Source organism: Chrysochloris asiatica, unplaced genomic scaffold (genome assembly GCF_000296735.1).
Source record: "Chrysochloris asiatica unplaced genomic scaffold, ChrAsi1.0 scaffold00132, whole genome shotgun sequence".
Taxonomy (NCBI): Eukaryota; Metazoa; Chordata; class Mammalia; order Afrosoricida; family Chrysochloridae; genus Chrysochloris; species Chrysochloris asiatica.
Window position 1 is genome coordinate 6,859,136 of NW_006408650.1, and position 21,302 is coordinate 6,880,437.

The 21,302-nt window shown below is 43.0% G+C and overlaps 1 protein-coding gene across 1 annotated transcript in view; it reads right to left on the reverse strand.

The window, feature by feature from the left end:
• The window catches only part of UNK (unkempt family zinc finger), a 33,139-nt gene that overhangs the window by 11,128 nt on the left and 709 nt on the right, over positions 1–21,302 (reverse strand). The gene's annotated exons all lie outside the window — the stretch shown is intronic.

Below are 21,302 nucleotides of genomic sequence, written 5' to 3' on the forward strand. Positions count from 1 at the left end.
CCCAAACATTACATGGGATATACTTATGTTAAAACATGATCACACTGTTCATCTGAAATTCTAACTGAAGTGGCATCTTGTATGTGTATTTGCTCAATCTGGAATTCCTCCCAGCTGTGCCATCTGCTCGTTGTCACAGGGCCTCGGTGAAAAACCAGGGAGACAGGCTGGGGGACAGTCAGGATGCAGTCACTGCAAGTTGGGCACAGTATGCCTTCTTGGAGAAGCAGAGGCTCCCGAGGGCAGCTCTCTTGGGACAGACAGTGGCATATGCAGATGGAGCTCATAAGGGCTGAGGAAGTAAGTGTCCCAATTACGTCTCTTCTATTCATTCTCACTGCCATTGCCCCCCTCCCCCAGCCCGCCCCAATCAGGGATTTGGTACCTTTTAGCAAATTAGTCTCCTTGCTTCAAGCAGCCCTGGTGGTGCAATGGGTTAAGGACCACACTGCTCACTGCAAGGTGGGTGGTTCAAACCAACCAGTGGATCCACAAGAGAAAGATGAGGTTGTCTGTTTCCATAAAGATTTATAGTCTCAGAAACCCTACTCTGTCCTCTCCGGGGTCACTACAAGTAGGAATCAACAGTGGCAGTAGGTGAGCAGGCTCCCTGCTTCAGCCCTTTACATTGCACATTGCTCACAATTCCTCCAAGACCTCAGATGAATTCTCGCTTTGCTGCTGAAGAGCCTTCAGCATCTCCCAGAACTAAGTACCAACAACTTCACCTGACCGAGTCCACTGGCTTCCAGGGACTCACGTCTACCAGTGACCCTGATGGTGACACAGGGCTGGCCAACATTTCAGTCTGTCAAACAGAAAGTCACTATGAAGTGGAACCAAGCCAATAACAAGTGACACTGCCACTTGGCCTGGGGTTCCAACATCTCCACTCCAGTCAGGGACACTGAAGTCTTTGGTTGGGGTCTTAAAACAAGGCCTTTTACTTTCTTGCTTTTGCTCTTGTCCCCTTGTTTTCCTGAAGAAATCTTTCAAGGCTCAATTCTGAGTGAGTTTCTGGATGCCAAAGAAGACGTGGGGTCTTCCTTGACACCCACCTAGCTTATCCTAACACCCCCAATCCCACCCTTGTCCTTTTGTTCCCAGGGAAAAGTTACCATCCTCTAAGTTTGCAAACATTTCCTAAGGCCCTTGTTCTGCCTTATATGCTAATGACGTGTAAACTTTTTCCCACTACTAAATTACAAATCCCTGAAGCAAGCTTTTGAGAGGTGAGTACAGAACCTGGAAGAAGTGTGTCAAATGACTACATCCTGGAACATGAGGCACAAAGGGAAAGCTTGAGAGCAATGGCAGCAGTCCCATGCTGCCACCCACCAGGCAAAGCATCATCAGTAGGAGGCCTACTCCCTCCCAGTCCCAGGTTAAAAGCCCTAGAGGTGGGGCTCAGCTAACTGTCTGACTCAGGAACAACCCCTTCCTGGGAGCTTCTCAGAGAGGACCTGATGTCCAGATTCAAGCCAGGCAGGGAGCCCACCTTCAATCCTGTCCACTATTTAGACACCAAAATGTTTGGTGAAGATTTCTCCTCCTTCTCCCCCTCTAACTCGGTGCTACCAGGCAATGCAGAGCTCAAGGGACCGAGGGGAAAATCTCACAGAAATCACTCTTTTCTACTTTCCAAAGATTGAAAGTTTTCAGTTGTTGTTGCTATTAAAGTTACATTGAGTCAGTTCCGACTCATACTGACCCTGTATAGGATTTCCGAAGAGCAGCTGGTGAAATTGAACCACCAAACTTGTGCTTCAAACCGACCCTGCGGTCAGTGCTAATCCTACAGCGCCACACTAGGGCTTTACAGTAGGAATTCACAACTCCAATCTGTCTGTCCTCTCAAGGCCTGGAAACACAAGATCTGAGAAACTACACATTCTAAAACCCACTCTTCATTCAATCAACTCTCAGGACACGCAAGGAGCCCTGAGGTCTAAGAAAGGAGGGAAGACTCGCCAGCCACCCCTCACCCCTGTAAGATCTGGGAGTGAACTGGACCACGGCTGTGTTAAGAGTCAAGAGGCCACTCAAGAGGCCACTCAGGTCCCGAGGAAACAAGAGGGAGAGAAACCCACATCTGAGACCAGGATGAAAGAACCAAGGGAGCCTGGGGGCACTCCCCCGCTTTCCTGTTTGTCCCACTGGTGTGGAATTTACATCAAAGCTATTTTTTTTTGCCTCTTTTTAGAACATCATATTAATTATTAATGGTTTATATATAAATGTGAAACATTTTATGAAAGTAACATGCTACTTAACAAAAATAATGGAAAACAGAGAAATGGGCAAAATGACTCTTAATCCCATCACTCACTGTTAGTCTTCTGGTAAACTTCCTTCCAGTCATTTTATACAGCTATGTTGATAATGTATCACATTGCTAAAATACCTTACAAAACGACCAATACTATCCTCTCTGAATCCTTTTTAAATCAAACACAAGCACCCATGTTTTTAAAACTCAAATATGGATTTATTTTCTGCCTTCTCTAAATTACCTTCATTAATCCAAACTCTCAAAATAGCCAAAGCCAGGCTACATGAAATCTAAAGTCAATCACTTGTGGTACAAAGCAACAAAAGTGCTACAAATAAGGGATTAACAATAAATTAGCTAAATCCCATCACCCTTAAGGAGGTGTTAAATCAAGTGCTAAATTGCTCCCAGCTCCTTTTGGGGCTAATCCTAGTCTCAACTGTTGCCATAGATTTATCAGTTTGAGTGTTTCCCACTTTTCGGAGAAGAGTGTGAAAATGTTAACAAACAATAAAGTATCAGAGGTGACTGAGAGAAGAATTTGAAGCAGTGGCGACAAGGTTGTCACTGTTCTACTCCTAGAACAACGCTCGCTGGTGGGCTCGTCAGCTCTACTGCTAACGTGGCCCATGGCATCCTTTCCTCCATACCAACAAACTAAACTCTGGAGTTGTTAAGTGCTGTGAGTTGGTTCCGACACCTAGCAACCCTGTTCACGGTTTCTAAGGAGCAGCTGACGGGATCTGAACTGCCAACCTTGTGGTTTGCAATCTAGTGCTTACCCTATATCACCACACCAAGAGTTCCAGCAAATTTTTCCTGTGAAGGAGCAAACTTTTTGGGTAAAGGGGCAAAATTGAGGATATTATAGAAGCACTTAAAGAATGAGAAAAATTTTTTCCACATTTTTTCAATTTATAAAATTGAAAATATAATTCAAATGTTTTTAAGCTATTAATGAGAATGCATTTGTAGGGGATGGAGTAACATTTCACAAAATTGGGACTCTGTTTTATCAAAATTGAGCCTGGTGGTACAACAGTTAAAGCACTCAAGATAACCAACAGATCAGTGGTTCGGATCTCTCAGCTGCTCTGTGGGAGAGAGCTGCAGCAGTCTCTCCCCAGATTCACAGCCTTGGAAGCTATGGAGCATTCTACTCAGTCTTACAGGGTGGTCACTATGAGTCAGAATCACCTCATCAGCAACGGGTTTGCATTTGGGTCATCAAAAGTAACACAAATATTCACCTATTAATGCTGATTCTGCAGTGAGATTTCATTTCATCACTGAGTATGTCATTTTACAAAATAAAATAACCAGCTACTGGTGAGCCTCAGTCAACTCCAGCTCATGGTGACCCCCCTCTGTCAGCAGACCTGGGCTCTATGGGGTTATCAAAGGCTGATTTTTTGCAAGTAGATCACCAGATCCTCCTTCTGAGGCACGTTTTGGGTGGACTCAGTGTTCCCATCTTTCTGTTAACCACTAGCATCACTCACGCTGGATGTCATCAATACATAAGCTATTTCAACTGAACATAGTCACTGTCTGTAAGACTTTTATAGAATTCTGCTATTGTCTTGTCTTTTGCCTTTTAATCACTGCCAATTTAAGATTTGGTGTAAACTCATTGGTTACACAAGTACATGATTTTGAAACATGGAAATTTCCATTGTATGTCCACCAGTGTGCATTTGAAAACCACAGCCACAGTACACGCGTATGCTTTAGCTTGACCACACAGAAAGCAGACAGAGAGCAACTTTACATGACCCGACTCAAAACATCACTGCTGCCAAAATGACAAGAGCTGATTTACTGAGTTTTATGTTGGATCAAGTAGTACCAAGTCTACAGCAAGAGCTGCTTTCCAAAGCCGGAATTCCAAGTGTTCAAAATTAGTCGTTTGAAGGCAGTTCCTCTTTGTTCAGAACAATTTCCATCTGAGCCTTAAACACCAAGAAAACTCTATTTCTAAGACATTAAAAACTGTTATGGGGTAAGGCAAGTCAGGATATTCGGCTTCCATTTCGTACAAAAATTCATGGAATCGATGAGGGTTATGTCCACAAGAGTGACTAATGTTGACTGGTCTGTAACACGATAGATTGAAATATTTTCCACCAGGTACCTGCTGATGAATAATACGGTGGAGAACCACAGGCTTTGTTGTTGCTGAGTGCCACTGGGTCAATTTCATCTCATAACCACCCTGTATAGGGTTTCCGAGAGCAGCTGGTGGGTTTGAACGTGGTTGGCGGTCCGGTGCTTACCTTACAGTGCCATGCCACAAGCTTTGTAAATGTGTCCAACTAAATCTTTCTCTGCTCCACACAAATTTTCACCGTCAGTTTTAACACATTATTTGCACAGCACACTATAGGCTGAATTCGTGTTTTCGTAACCCCTTTATAAAATTCTTCTCACCTGTACTTGCTCCTACTCATAAATACCAATTCTCAGGTCATTCGAAACTTGGCAGTGCCACTACAAAATATACCCAACCATGGTAACAGTCACATCGGTTGACTCCTAAGAGTCATGGAAACCTCACAAAATCATTTGCCTAATTTTAAAATGGCTGTTGGTGTGTGCCCAATGTTGAGGAGAGGCTGCCAGTCAAGAGCAAGTTTATTTTCCCTGGACACGCTTCTTCAGCAGCTGCAATCAACACTAGTTAATGAACTCAATGTTGGGAAGGGCTTTCCTTGCTTGGCTAACATAATGAGCTTCATTACTCAGAAACTTACTTGGTGTGTAGCCACTTTCATGTTTGATTTTTGTCAGGACATTCTCTTGTTGCTGAGATACTCCCCTTTTTCAATGGTCTCCTTTTTCTAGTCTTTGCTTTCTTGGGAGTTGGGCCCTCTCGGAGGAGCACTTAGTCCGGTAATGCCAAAGTATCCTTTCAGCATAGCTACAGTGTCACAACATAATAAACACAGAGCTGTGCCATCAGATTTGGCTACATGCCTCTGTGGCTTAATAGTGTGGCATTTCAAGTTCTTTTTTCTTTTTTGGACACGATAGAGAAGCGATGATAATAAACTGTGGTGGGGTACAGTGAAACCCGTGGCACTGAAACACTGTGGCGATTTGGAGTGCACCAAGCAGTAAGCACAGTGATGCGAGTGTCTCAGAAAGTCTCTGTCCCCGTCACTCAGCTTCACGGCTGAAGCAGGAAAGCAATAAATGAGCCTGGGTTTCAGTAATACTGTGTTTCAGGAAACTGAATTTCCTATTACTTTCACCTGTCATGATATATGATCCTTTTGGATTTATCCCCAAGTGTTAAACCTGTAAGAGTCATTCCTAGCACATGGGCTAGACCAAAGCAGGCAGTGGGTTGTTTGGCATGAAGGCCGTCTGCTGTCCGTTGCTCTAAAGAGGTGAATTCCCCAACACACCACACCCTCGCTTACATCACCACACATTGGATCATGTTGTTCTCTTTGTCTGGAACACACTTCAGGCTTCTTCTCTGCCATGAAGGGGCTCCCTAATGCTGCCCAGTTGTGTGTCTCACCCCCTCTTCCGTGCTCCCACTGCACTGTAGGAAGACAGCTAGTGCTGCCCCTACCACTGCTGATTTCCCTACTTTGCAAGCAGCCACATCTATTCATCTGTAGCTCTGCACACAGCCAATCCAGAGCAGGGGGTTCAAGACATGTTTGACAAATAAAAGCCAAAGCCTCCAGCACCCTAAGTGGTGCAAGCTAGTAAACAGAAGTTTTCCATGAACCCAGCAAATCAAAGCAGCTTCTCCTGGTGATAAAAACACCAGGTCCTTCTCCATGTCCCATCCACACCATGTCTGCTCTTCCCCTGGACACTAACACTGAAGTCTTGTGGCCGTACATGTGGAAGAGACGGCTGGTGGCCAGTCCCTACTATGATTGTTACTAGGAGCAGGCAGAGGCCACCACAGAAAAACCAAACTCCTTGTTCCATTTCCTAAAAAAAAAAAAAGGGTACTATGACCACGAAACCAAAGATACGGTTAAGTGGAAAAGAAAAGAATGTACCTGGATTACAACTAGGTATGCAGATGGGAAATCTGGAAGGAAAAATTCCAGCCAATGTTATGAATTTTAGCAGTTATCTTGCCTTTTCTTTGCTGTAAATGTGATTATTTTAGAATAGATTTTTAAAAGTAAAAACGTGTTAGGAAAGAAATCTTCACAATGTGAAAACTTGACGGCGAGTCTATTCTGATCCAGTATTAAAATACAGACGTATGGTGGTCCCGTTAAAGTTAAAGGGAACTGAGGTCAATCTTTCTGTTAAGTCAGTAACTGTCTGCCTGTTTATGGCTTGTAAAACCAGATTTGGATGCCTGGCTTTCTGCTCCCACAAATTTATAGTCTCAGGAACCCTATACTGGGTCACTGTGCGTGGGAACTGACTCGACAGCACACCATCACCACCAGAGAATGGTCAGAGTTGAATAGCGGCAAGACGCAAGACAACAACGGTTTACGGAGAGCTAAGCAAAACCAACAGGAAGACGGGGTTGCAGCCCTGGATCTGACTCGGGGCTTGGTGAAACCCAGTTCACCTGGGAAGAAGCCCAACAAAATGGGGAACAGACTGAGCCAGCCACAAGGTCACGCTCCTGGGTTTTATAGCTCGAGGGGCCTGACGGTCCAACGAGCACAGAGAAGTACGTGCTCAGGGTCAAGTCTGTGATCGCCACTCATGAGCCCTGCACAGCAGCCAGCAGAGATGGGGCTACTTGATCACTCTGTCCACACTCCTAATAAAGCACCAATGTTCGGTTCCACAACAGCTAGTCTTAGCAACGTGATTTCATCTTTTCAAACACATCTATCACAAGTCTTATCATGGAAATGGAATCAGTTGCAGGAAATGGAACTGTTCTTAAATATTCTTTACTGAAATCTAACCACGATAGGATAGGAATCTGCAACTAACACCAAAGAAAACTTCACTGTTGTAGCCTTAAGAAGCCCAAATAACACTTATTATCTACACAACTTATCCATCACTCATCTGTCAGCTGGGTGCACTGTGGTGGCTTGCATGTTGCTAGAAGCGATGCCACTTTAGTTTATACATAGCAGCAGGGTCACTCCGGTTGGAGCGGTTTTAGTGGAGCTTCCAGACTAAGACAGACTAGAAAGGAGGAGAGGAAGACCACTTCTGAATGGTTAGCCTTATGAATAGCGGTGAAACACTGTCTGACAGAGTGCCGAAAGATGAGCCCCTCAAGTTGGAAGGCACTTAAAACATAACTGGAGAAGAGCTGTCTCCTCAAAGTCCAGTTGACCTTAATGATGTGGACAGAGCTAAGCTTTTAAGACCCTCAACTGCTGATGAGAAACAACTGAAAATGTTAAAGAAATAGGTGCAAACATCCATTAATAAGAACGTGTACTGTAAGACGCATAAATCTAGAAAAATTATACCTACAAAGAAGACCTGTTATTGTAACAAAGTTACGCACAAACCACTAAAACCAAGGATGATGAAACTGAAGAATTCTACAAACTTACTCAGTTTTAAATTGATCATATGATTGGGATGCAAAAGTTAGAAAGGAAGGATCAGTAGCTGGAATATAGGGCCTTGGTGATAGAAATAATACTGGCGATCACATGATAGAATCTTGCAAAACCAATGACTTATTCATTGCAAATAGCTTTTTCAACAAAACAAACAATGACAACAAAACAAACAAACTCACTACATCTGTGGGAAGAGATGGTGGAGAAGAAGCTCAATATCACCAGCCAGAACAAGGCGGGAGCAAACTGCAGAACAGATCATCAGTTGCTCATATGCAAGTTCAGGCTGAAGTTGAAGAAAATTAAAACAAGTCCATGCGAGACAAAATATGATCTTGAGTATATTCCCCCTGAATTTAGAGACCATCTCAAGTACAGATTTGATGCATTAGACACTAGTGATCAAGGATGAGAGGAGTTGTGGAATGACATCAAGAATATCATACATTTAGAAATCAAAAGGTCATTGAAAAAAACAAAATGGCAGAAGAGACTGAAACTTGCTCTTGAATGCAGAGAAGCTAAACTGACTTGAAGAAATGACAAATGAACTGAGCAGAAAATTTCAAAAGGTACCTCAAAAAGACCAAGTATTAAAATGAAATGTTAAAAACCTGGAGTCAGAACACCACACAGGAAGAACACTCAGCATTTCTCAAGCTGAGGAACTGAAGGAAATATTCAAGATTCAGTTGCAAGGCTGTAAGACTCTAAGGGAAAAATACAGAATGACAAAGGAAACAACAAGAGGAGGGAAGGGCTTGTAAGTCCTCCGCCTTCTGCCTATAACGACTGAAATACCTAAAATGAGGCTACAACTGCCCACTGAAGAAGGCTTCCTGTGGCTTTCTGCATTACATAAGACCATAGATGGAATCCTGAACCCCACCAAGAATCTTCTGAGGTGGGAAATCTCCACTTGAAAGGACAAGCAGACCAGCCTGGAGCGGCTGGAAGAACAGAAGATACTTCTTGAAAAAAAGACCGACAGGAAAAATACAAAACAGTAACAAAGCAGTCTGACTGATTACTACAAGAACAAGCAAGTTGCTCGCCCAGGAGACATCAAGGCAAGTGGTTGGGTCCCCTCAGGACAAATCCCCTTCCAAGACTAAGACTCAATGGGAATACATGAGCAGACATGTGCTCTCACTTGTGACCACATTCGTCACTGATAAGGGGAAGTGATGGAAAAACAGCAATGAAGCTGCAAGCTAAGCCCTACAACGTTCAATAGACCCCTGTGAAGCCGGGTGGAGACCTGGTTGGCCCGCAGTATGGCAAAACCTGGGGACTCCTAGGCCCAGAGTCAGTGCCATAGCCACAGAGGACTAAAGTGGTGAGTGAAGCGTCCAGCTGATAAGAAGAGAGGGCATATGCACAAGAACACCCACACTTGCAGATAATACCCACTTGATCTGGCTGCAATGGCTGGATGATCAGAACTCAACTAGAAAAAGAAAGAAAAAAAAAAAAGTAATCTGAAACAATTTGATGAACCTGACCTACACCTATGGATGCAGTAGCTCAAAAGAGGGAACAAATTTTTACAGCAAGGATCATTCCCAAACCCCTCCATACAAAGTAGGCAGCGATGGGCAAAGTGGACATTGGCTACCCAAAATGGGAGGTTGGGGGGGGACGACTACAAAGGCAAGAAGTGACTGCTTTACAAGCTTTCAAGAGGGAACCTAGATCCAGAGGGCCTGGAGGAAGGTAGAATCTCCACTGAGTAGTACCCAATCTGTCTGGGCAGGGCTGATGAAAGGAGATGGGGATAGCACTCACGTGGTACAATAGTGACTAACTGCTATCAGGACTGACTGTGAAGGTTAGAAATGTAAAGGGAGACAACGTTTTGTAGTAAAAGAAGAGGAGTGGTTGACTTCGCAGGCCAGGAGCGGAAGTCCCGGGAACCATCAAGGGAGAAGAGTGGAATGCGGGACCCTATCCGGAGAAACAATGAAGCCAGAGATGGAGGCAGAGACAATAACGTGGAGAGATGGAGCGGTTGGGGACTCTAGACCCAGAGAGGGAGAGGGACTGTGTGCTGACAACCAGAGGGCAGGCTTGCAGTTTATATCCTTTGGTTGGTTGATGATGCATGGAGAGGATTGTAACCATGGCAATGAAACGATATATGATAGGATGAATGTAAAGCTAATGTTCTCCCATGTAAACTATCACATAATTCACAATAAAACATTAAAGAAAAGAAGAGGGAAGCAATACACAGAGTCACTGAGCCCCTCAAAATTGATGTTCAACCATTTCAAGAACTGACGGTATTAAAGGAAGGAGTCCAAACTGTACTGAAGGCATTTGCAAAACCTAGACACCAGACACTGATGGAACACAGATTAGAATGGTTCAACAAACTGATGCTGTGCTGGAGGTGCTCATTGGACCATATCAAGAAATTTGGAGAGCCACCTGGCCAACTGATTGGAAGAGCACATCTGTGCCCATTCCAAAGAAAGGCGACCCAACAGAACATGGAAACCATCGAACAATATCGTTAATATCACAGGCAAGTAAAATTCAAAATGGTTGCAGCAGCATATTGACAAGGAGCTATCAGATATTCAAGCCGGATTTAGAGGAGGTAGTAGATTAAGAGATATCACTGTTGACATCTAGGCTGGAAGCAGAAGAATGTTTGTTTTTTAACTATAAAAAGGCATTTGACTGTGTGGATCATAAATTATGGATAACACTGCAAAGAAAGGGGATTCCAGAACCCTAATTGTGTTCATGAGGAGCCTGTACACAGACCAAGAGGCAATTGTTAGAACCGAACAAGGGATTAATGCACGGTTTAAAATCAGGAAAAGTATGCATCTGGGTTCGTATCCTTTTACGTACTTATTCAATCTATGTGCGAAGCAACTAATCCGAGAAACTGAACTATATGAAAAATGGAGCAGCAGGATTGGAAGAAGACTCACTAACGACCTGTACTGTAATATGCAGATGGAAAAACCTTGCTTGCTGGAAGTTAAGAGGATTAAAATACTTACTGATGAAGATTAAAGACACAGCCTTCAGTATGGATTGCACTTGAATGTAAAGAAAATGAAACCCCTCGTAACTGGGCCAATAAATAACACCTTGATAAAGGGAGACAAGACTCAAGTTGTTAAAGAAATCATTTTGCTTAGATCCACATCAATGCTCATGGAAGCAGCAGTCAAGAAATCGAAGGTCATATTGCATTACACAAATCTATTGCAAAAGACTTCTTTAAAGTGTTAAAAAGCATATATGTCACTTAGAGGACGATGGTTATTTTCAACTGCCCCATGTGCACACCAAAATAGGACAATGAATAAGAAGACCGGAGAAGAATTAATGCATTTGAATAGTGGTGTTGGTAAAGAATGCTGAAGTACCATGGACTGCAAGAAAAACAAAAATCTGTTTAGACGTACAGTCGAATAGCTCCTTAGTAACAATGGTGAGCCTTCATCTCTTGTACTTTGACATGTTGTTAAGAAGAACTAATCCCTAGAGAAGGATCTGATGTGTTGTAAAGTGGAGGGTCAACGAAAAACAGGAAGACCCCAAATGAGACGGATTAACACGGTGACAGCAACCAGGAGCTCAAACCTAACAGTTGTGAGGATGGCGCAGGACTGGGAAGTTTTTCTTTCTATTGAACACAGGGTTGCTATGAGCCAGAACCGACTTGATGGCATCTAACAACATGTAACCTTCTGTGGTGACACTGTGGGTTAGGTGTTAGTCTACTAACCGCGAGGTCAGCAGTCCAAACCCACCAGATGCTCCACAGGAGAAAGAGGAGGCTGTCTGCTCCCATAAAGATTTAGTCTCAGAAACTCTATATAGCATCTCTATGAGTCAAAACTCAACCCGATGGCAGTGGGGTTTTTCTGTTGTTTTTTCCCCATTGTTTACTAGCTACTTATTTTCTTCCCCACATATAATTCCTAAAAAGAATTTCAGCTATCAAATTTGTGGTTTATCAAAAATTAATTTTATGTTAGAAAAAATATATATATATTTTAACTTGGGTAAGATGATTGTAAGAACATATTAAGATTCCTAAATTATTTTTCAATATGTGCATGTGCATATTTCTTTTCTAATTTTTTGAAGAACTACAAATCACTACAAATTCAATATTTACAAGGACATCCCGGTGTGGTGCTGTAGGATAATCACTGGACTGCTAACTGCAAGAGCAGCTGTTTAAACCTACCAGCTGCTCCTTGGAAACCGTATACAAAGTCACTATGATTTGGAACCGACTCAACGGCACTTTGTCATTGTTGTTAGGTGCCATCAAGTTGGTACCAACTCACAGTGACCCTATGCACAACAGAATGAAACACTGCCCGGTCCTGCGCCAACCTCACAACCTCAACAGCAAGTAACAACATATATCATGTTCTGATACCAAACATGACCCAGAAAACTATGTAACAATAACCACACAGTGGGAGTTATCAAAATTGGCTTTAAAAACTGATGGTTGACACAAGTTTAGATGATTCTGGTAAACCACTATACAGCTATGGTGACTTGGGGTCCAAATCTTCTGAAGTGATCCTGGTTTCGAACATTCTCTCTAACTAAAAGGGAAACTTAAATAATCAGTACTATTCAGGCAAAAACAAAATATGTACAGTGAATTTCTGAATATGTCTTAAACTTTAGGTCAGGTTTTAATCCCATCAGCAAGCCTTTACTCAAAGAATAGCTCAGATAAGCTCCTTAGGGCCAGTATGAATTTCCCAAGAGACAAGGAAACAAACTTAACACAGAGACATATGTCCAGGAACCCACAGTACAAAAGTTACAGCAAACAACTTTAAGGCGAGGGTGTCACTCATTGGCAACTGATTTCTGCCACTTTTTCTTGACACTCACTGGAAAAGATATGGTATCTGTGAGCTGTCCTGGCCCCAAGTACTGACAAGAGCCAAGGACAAGAATACAATGTTAGTATGAAACTAGTTTGAAACGACCCATTCTCCTAAAGATTCTGGAGCTGGTGGAGGCTGAGGGAAAGTTCAAATGAGGAAGACTCAAAACCCTGGTTCATTCTCCTCCAAATTAGGTAATACTTTGAGACTCCATTCAAAATTTACCTATACTCACTATGGCATTAGCGTAGTGGTTACGAATCGGGCTGCGAACCTTAAGGTCAGTGGTTCGAAACTACCAGCTGCTCCGCGGGAGAAAGATGAGGCTTTCTACTCCCGTCAAGATTTACACCCTCGGAAACCCTGTACCGGGTCGCTATGGGTCGGAACCGACTCAATGGCACACAACAACAACAACAACAACTATGGCATTATTTTATTTGCTGTAGTTAAGTGCCATTGAGTTGATTCTGACTCATAGAGATCCTGTATAGCTTTTCCGAGGAAGGGCTAGTGGGTTTGAACCACCAATCTTGTAGTTCAAACCAACACTGCGGTCCATTTCTTATCCTACAGCACCACACCGGGGCTCCCACCATAGCATAGCTGTCTTGAAACCCTCCCCCCTCCACTTTTATGAATAGTTTAGCATATCCATTTGAACTATTGTTTTGTTCCTGGTTTTTCTGCACAACAAAGCATTTGGCCCTTTAAGAGTAGATTCATTTAGAGCACACATCTATTGTTTATGACATAGTTTGATGGAGACTATACAAAATACAGGAGCCCAGGTAGAGCAGTGCTTAAGCACTCAACTGCTAACTGAAAGGCCAGCGGTTCAAACCTACCAGCCGTTCTGCAGGAGACTGCTGTGGCAGTCTGCTTCCATAGAGATTTACAGCCTTGGAAAGTCTACAGAGCAGGCCTACTCTGTTCTATAGGGTCACTATCAGCTGGAAGGGACTGGACTGCAGCGAGCACACACAGAATGGAGACTGAAGTGAAATCTGCTCTGTGGATTGTGCTCTGAAGACAACAATGACATACACGCACCCTACAAACTGAAGTCTGCTTTAGTGTGGAGGCAGCTAAAGAAGGCACCTGACTAAGGCTCTTAAGGGAGGTAGTACCACACCTGAAAGCAGCGACTGTTCCAATCAGACATGAGTAATACTTCTTATGTTAATAAGCACTGGTCATATACTAACCCTGCTGACAATCCATGAGACAGGTGTTGTGGGTGTTCCCAGAAAATGGACCACGAAGTCCGGGGCAGAAGTGGGCATCACCCTCACTCAGGCAGTGCTCTCAGTCACCATGCCAGCTCTCAGGGGAGGGTTTAAACCAAGCAGAAGGGAAAACAAGAGTAAGAGCAACGAAGCATTAGTGACTCTACAAGTTGTCGGGTTACGGGTTGGGCAGCTAACAACAAGGTCAGCAGTTCAAATCTAGCAGCTGCTCCATGGAAGAAAGAAGAGCCCTTCTGCTCCCGTAACCATTTACAGCCTTGGAAATCCTATACAGGGTTGCTATGAGTCAGAACAGGCTCGAAGGCACTTAATAACAACAGCTACTGAATATCTGGAGTCCTGGTGTAGCATTGCAGAATAAACACTGGACTCCTAACTGCAGGGCCCAGCAGTCCAAAGTCACCAGCCGCTCCTTGGAAACCCCGTATAGGGTTGCAGCGAGTTGGATCTGACTCAACAGCACTTAACAACAAATAGATATATAATTTTATTTTACATATTCGTTATAAAGCACTCAATGCAATAGTACAATGTAGTTCATTTTTAAAAAGAATATACAAGTAGTGGCTTTCGTTAATTTAGGTTGGATTCATATAAACCCTCAAGTGACAGGCCACTAAATGCCTGGCACCTCTTAGTAGTAAAAGTGACATCAAGAAGCTATAGTAACCCCCATGGCTCATTTTCATCAAAGCAATGCATAGGTCTAGAGGGGAGACAACAACATTAGGGTAGTGTGCACACACCAAACAATGGCCAGCCATGCAAGCCCCAAAGAGCAGCATTTACCTAAGGACAGAACTCAGAAAAGGAGGAGGAATGGAAATGAGAACCATAGGGAGGAAGCGCGATGAGGGAGGGAACCGCAGTCATTGAGATAAAACAAAGTGTATGGTGTGTTGAATGTAAAATTAAGGATCTGATCTGTAAAACCGTCACTGAATTCTCAATGAATAATTAAAAAACATAAAGTAATATTCTTACTGGAGTCCTAGTGTGGCACTGTCGGCAGGGTCAGCAATTCAAACCCACTAGACACTCCTCGGAAACCCTACACAGGGTCACTGTGAGTCAGAACCGACTCGACGGCACTTAACAACTATGTTCTTACTAAAATTAATGAAAGTTTAGAAACTTCAGGGCGTAAAACACCATGCCAAAGGTTTTTATAAACCTCTTTTCCTCTGAACCTGCTTCAGTAGGTTACATTTTGTGAGTAGCTCAAAATTTCAGAGGAAGGCAGAAACAAAAGGCCTTCGCCTACTCGTTCGAGGTTCATTCGTCAGAGGATTGATGGTGGCCATATGGTGCTTCAAATGCGAATAGGAAACAAATGAATCCATATTTGAACACATAGAGCAAACTGTGATAGAAAGAGTAAGGGAAGGGGAGGAAACATTTCAGTAAGTTCAGATATGACCCAATGATACTGTCACAGGCTTTACATCTTCTTTATCTCCTAAATATATTGAGCCTCCAACAGGAAAAAGGTCACCTCCCAGAGAATGCTACGAGATTTTAAAGTTGCTAGACTCCTTTCCATCTTCTTTTCTCCTCAGCTGTTGGTACTGCTTGTCAAATTCTACACACTGGCAAAGAAAAAAGGGGTGAAAGTTGAGGGACTTTATAGAAAAATAATAAAAATCTGTTGTGATTATTTGATGATAGCCTCTGACATCACCTTAAATGCCTAAAACACATGATCTATCCTTTAAAAAACGCCCTGAGAACCCGAAAACCATCACAATTACTTGAAGAATGGAACTGATTAGATTTTAGCAGGACAGCATTCTTCTCTCCCACATCCCTCCCACAGAACTAAATATAATTCATTTTAAAAATACACTGGGGAAAAAAATCTGCTTGTTCCTTTTAAATTCAGAGACAATTTAGGGTGCAACTACCAACCACTTGGAGTCTCAAACCTGCTGTGCGTAAGTACTTATATCTCAAAAACATCTCCACAGACTTACAACATGGGGGCATCCACCCAGAATGGGTACAAAGGACTGAGCCATGGAAAAGGCTGGGGAAAGGGCCACCCAGGAGCTTTACACAAACCATGTTCAACCCAGGCTGCCAAGTCCTGAGGGTCTTCAGGCATCTCCATAACAGAGGTTCCTATGCACTGATTACTTTTTTCTTAACTGTGACATAACACACATAACATAAAATTTGCCATTTTACAGTGTGCATACTGCAGTGGATTTACACAATACAGGTCCCTATATTGTGTAACCATCATCATCTAATTCCAGAACATTTCCATCACTCCACAAATAAACCCCACACCTATTACCATAACATGGATTTGACCCAAACTTTCTCCATAGATATCCCTGTTGCCCAGACATGTAGTTTACAATGGCTGGCTTGGAGTAGACATATAGTAAGGAAACAAGAACACTACATTGTCCAGGAGACTGAGTCCAAATTCTTGGCATTTTTAAGAGCAATTTTTACATATTGACTAAGAATGGCAGAGAAAACTTACATTCAACATCCATCTTCACATAACACATTAATGTGCCCCAAACTGATCCAAGATGTTAAAAGAGGGAAGACAATCTACTAGGATTAGCCATTAACTGTCCATGGTTGTAATCTCAAAATATGGAAGATGCATATGGATAGTAGGAAAACCTCCTTTAGTATCAAGCATAGCTGGATTAAAAAAACAAAACAAAACATAAAACTTCATCAACTACCGCCCAGTGTGGGGATGGAAATAATCCCTAGATCAATGCACCTCTGAGCGTCATGGCTCTCAGTGCAACCTGACTTCTATCATGCTTCAGAACTGGAGTCTCTCGTAATGAGGAAACCAACGTGGAAGCAAAGGTCTGGCAGGCCAGGCTGCAGGTGTGTTCCACTCTGGCTGTGACACAGCTCTAAGGACCTAACGGGAGCTCATGGCTTCTAAGACACACAGGAAGGAGACCTCACCTTCAGGCATCAAGGTGTTGAAAGCGGGAGGAAGGAGCTCCACGAGGGTGTCTTGCTTTTGTGCACTTATCTGAGGTGCTATTTCCAGAGAAGGCGCTCCTTTATAGAATGTGCCCAAGATGGATTTCTCTAAGTTGCTCTCAGAGTTGTCCAGCTGCCCTCACCAATAAGTCACAGTCTTTGTAGGTTGATGGAAACCATCAGTCAAAGCAGATGCATATGGATTGTGGGGAAGCCTTCTTTAGTATCTAACATAGCTGGATTAAAACAAAAAAACTCAACCATTAAGCAAATCTCAACTTTAATCATTAATTTACAGCAAATATCAACTAGGTGCTAAGCTTAAGACTCTACTCTTAGTGTGGGCATGTAACATTTATTAATGGCCATTTGGTGGGCTTGATCGAAAAACCACAATGAGCCCTGAATTTTTGTGCTGAAAGAAAATTAGTTTCCCTTGATAAACAAGTAAATCAGATCCTGAAAAGGTGATTGGTGATTTAGCTCCTTCTCACCGAGGTTGCTAAGTAACGCTTCCAGTGACTTCCGCAGGGCAACAAGTTGTACTCTAATATTTACAATTTTATTGCAATTTGCAATAATGATTTAAATACATGCTCATCTCCCAGATTTTCCAAAACACAATCAGATGCAATCAAGTGAAGTTCATGACATTTATATAATGTATAAACAAATTTGGTTCAAAGTAGTTATCTATGGAAGTACTGCTACGTTATCCTGTTTAAAGATTCCCAGGAAACAGTCTTAAACTATAATACGCCTGAGTCAATAAGGCTACAAAAAGCATGATACGATACATCTACAAAGAAAGGTAACTGATGTCCTACCTATAGGCCAGACACCTCCAACAAACCCTCAGGGAGCTAACATTTCATTTTCTTTTAAGACAGGGGCATCAAAGGAAATCTGAGACCCAACTGCAGTTGAAGGGATCTAAAACTGATGGGACGTGTTCTGTGTATACTTCCTCTTTTGGGGTCAAAATAATGAAGTCAGAAACCTGGATATTTTAGATGGCAGTTTTTTATCATCTTTCTACAATAAACTTTTAATATAATTGTTATGCAGTAGAAAGTCCAAAGTTCGCTAAACTTATGAAGATGCAATTGCTCCAAAATTTTGCATTCTTAAATGATTTTATAAAAGTCCTGCAGTATACAATAGTCCTGTTCTGTATATAGCTAAACTAAAATTGTTGTTGTCACTTCCGACTCACAGCGACCCTGTCTAGGTTTTCCGAGGAACAGCTGATGAGTTCAAACCACTGACCTTATGGTTCAAACCTTGCAGTCCAGTACTTGATCCCACAGCACCATACCAGGTCTTTGTCAAATAAAAACACAAGAGGAGGTCATATGGCTCTTGTATTGGAAAGGTATTGTTGTTAAGTGCAGTGGAGTTGGTTCTGACTCATAGCGACCCTGTCTACGGTTTCCAAAGAATATAGCTGGTAGGTTTGACCCACTGACCTTATGGTTCAAACCGACCTTGCGATCCAGTGCATTATCCAGAAGTACCACATCAGGACTCCCGAAGAGTATTAACTGATGCATATGATTTTACTTAGTGCTGTTCAAATACTGAGCCCTGCTGTGGGGCTACAGGATAACTGGACTGCTAACTGCAAGGTCGGCAGTTCAAAACCTACCAGCCACTCTCAGAAACCCAATACAAAGTCACTATGAGTAAGAACCGACTTGATGGCACACAACATCATCAAACACTTGGGTGCTATACTAGAGAACTGCAATAGAAAAGAGTGTTTTCCACGAGGGTTGTATTCCTCAGGCCTAGCTGGTGGTGGTGTGTGCCATCAAGTTACAGGTTTTCTGAGGAGCAGGTGGTGAGCTTCAACCACCGACCTTGTGGTTCAAACTGACTTTGCAGTCTAGCGTGCTCACCCACAACGCCACACCAAGACCCCGTACCAGGCCTAGTACAAGTGCCTAAAGAGCCCTGGCAGCATCCTGGGTTCTGCTTTGGGCTACTAGCTGCCAGGTCAGCAGTCTGAGTCTATTAGGTGTTCCACGGGAGAAAGATGAGGCTTTCTGCTCCCACAAAGATTCACAGTCTGGGAAGCCATGGATCACTATGAGTCGGAAGCAAGTCCACAACCACGAGCACTGCCAATAGTAGTGCTTGCCACACCAATTTCCTTCAAGCAAATTCCGTTTCCTTTATAGCAAGATTATTCAAGACGTTAAGAAAGATGCCACACACAATCATGACTGTTCAAACTATGTTATGAATAATCCTCTTGGCTTAGAAATAGGAAGGCTCCAGCTCTAGGGCTTTGGTTGTGGCACACAGAGTAGAGGGCAAGAAGCAAGCAAGCATCCAGGAAGGCAACTTTGGCTTTTGGTGGATTCAACTGTATTTTTCACGGTTGTGTGCTATTATGGTGAGAATACATTTTAACACAAATTTCTCCTGGATTACTGCATGGACTACAGCATATCACCATCTCAAATAACATCAGCTATAAAAACACAAATTTCATTAATAAATGTATGCTGTTGCTGTTACGCGTCATCATGTCAGTTCCAACCATACCATAGAAACCCTGTATTGGGTTTCCAAAGAGCAGCTAGTGAGTCTGAACCGCCAACCTTGCAGTTAGCAGTCCAGTGCTTATCGTGTATCACAATATCAGGACTCCAAATGAACGCATGCTGTTGTTGTTGAGTGCCAGAAGTCAGTTCCGACTCATAGTGACCCTGTGTAGGCTTTCCGAGGAACGGCTTGTGGGTTTGAACCACTGATTTTGTGGTTAGCAATCCCGTGCTTATTGTACAGCACCACACCAGGACTCCAATTAATGAATGTTAAGTGCTGTTGAGTCGGTTCTAATTCACAGGAACCCAATATAGGGTTTTCAAAGGGCACACACAGCTGGTGAGTTTGAACTCAGACCGTGGGACTCAAATCAGCTTTGAGGTTCTGCGCTTATCCGATAGTGCCACTAGCAGGACTCCAAGTTCATGTATAAGAAAGCCTACAAAGGTAAAATTGTACGACAGACTTTCTAAAAAAAGAAGAAACATTTTTTAATGGGTCTAACTCTATATTCAACAATGGAATCAATGCAATATAAGCCACATTTACATTAGAACAAATTCTGGAAATTTATGCTACAAGGGAGAATGAAAAAATGCGAAGCAGCTCAAAAACGGTACTAAAATTTACATTAAAAAACAACACTCTCCTGGTTCTCAAACCCCCAACAACAAACGGGACCACCTGAACAAAAAGATCAGAGTCACTAGGTTCACTGGTGCCTTGCTCCTCAGATCTGGGATGACAAGGAGATGGATGTTTTCGAGATGACCACAACAGAAGACAACTGATTTCTAGCTGTGATTTTCCGAGATACAGAGATTAAAAACAAAAAACATCTCAATTAACAACCAAAACAAAGACACTGGAACACTTCCAACTGCCAATCACCCATCCAGCTTGGGCATTCCATTCACTCTTGTTGCTTTACAGAGACCTCAGAAATACAAAGGCAGATTTTAAACAAATGAACATCAAGCTGAGGAAAACTCCGACATGGACATTTACACAGCTGTAGACATGTTCCATCTGTCAATTCCAAAATGATCAGAAAGTCTGTCCAATTCCAGGCACACAAGCTAAGAGTCACAGCAAAAACACAAGTTGCTGAAACCAAGACTCACATTAACTGACACATTTATAGGCGTTTTATTGAAATCCCTGCAAACTTTGCAAATCAAGACTCCACTGTTGACATCAAGCAGTATCTCTGAGGTAAGACCATCTCAACAAAACCAATGGAAGGCCTGCAGACAGAATTCCTTAAGAACGGGCCAACCAGTGGCCACAGTAACTATAGTCAGTGACCACCAGTCCCACCCAGCACTTTTGGAGGACCCTCCACGATCTCATCCAACAAAAGAGCATCGTACAAAGAAACCACCAAGACACTTCCTGCACCCAGAGTTCCCAGCCCCAGGGTGGCTTTCCAGGTGGTCTTGCTTCTGGGAGTGAGGGGCAAACAAGAGGCGCTGTCTACTTTTTTGGTTCTTCCTACTGCCAACAGATGCTTCCTGCTCTGGGTGGCATCCCTAAGGGTTGCTCAGCGCCCCTGGTTCTACCATCTCCAGCAGGTCTGAGGTGCAGCTGGGGATCCTTCTAAATGTGCACTCCAAGGGCAGCACGGGAAATGGGAAGTATTTGTTTAACCAGCTCTTTTTCACTTTTCTTTTTCCCACAACACCTAGTCCTTCGAGTTGCTTAAATGTGCCTCGAAAGAACATTTTTAAAAAACCCAAAACACTCAAGCAGATTCCCCATCATCTTCCTGGCCTCTGGCAGTGTGGGCATTTGGGGGGTCCCTCTGATGTCGCATTTCAGTGGGCCTACGTGTACA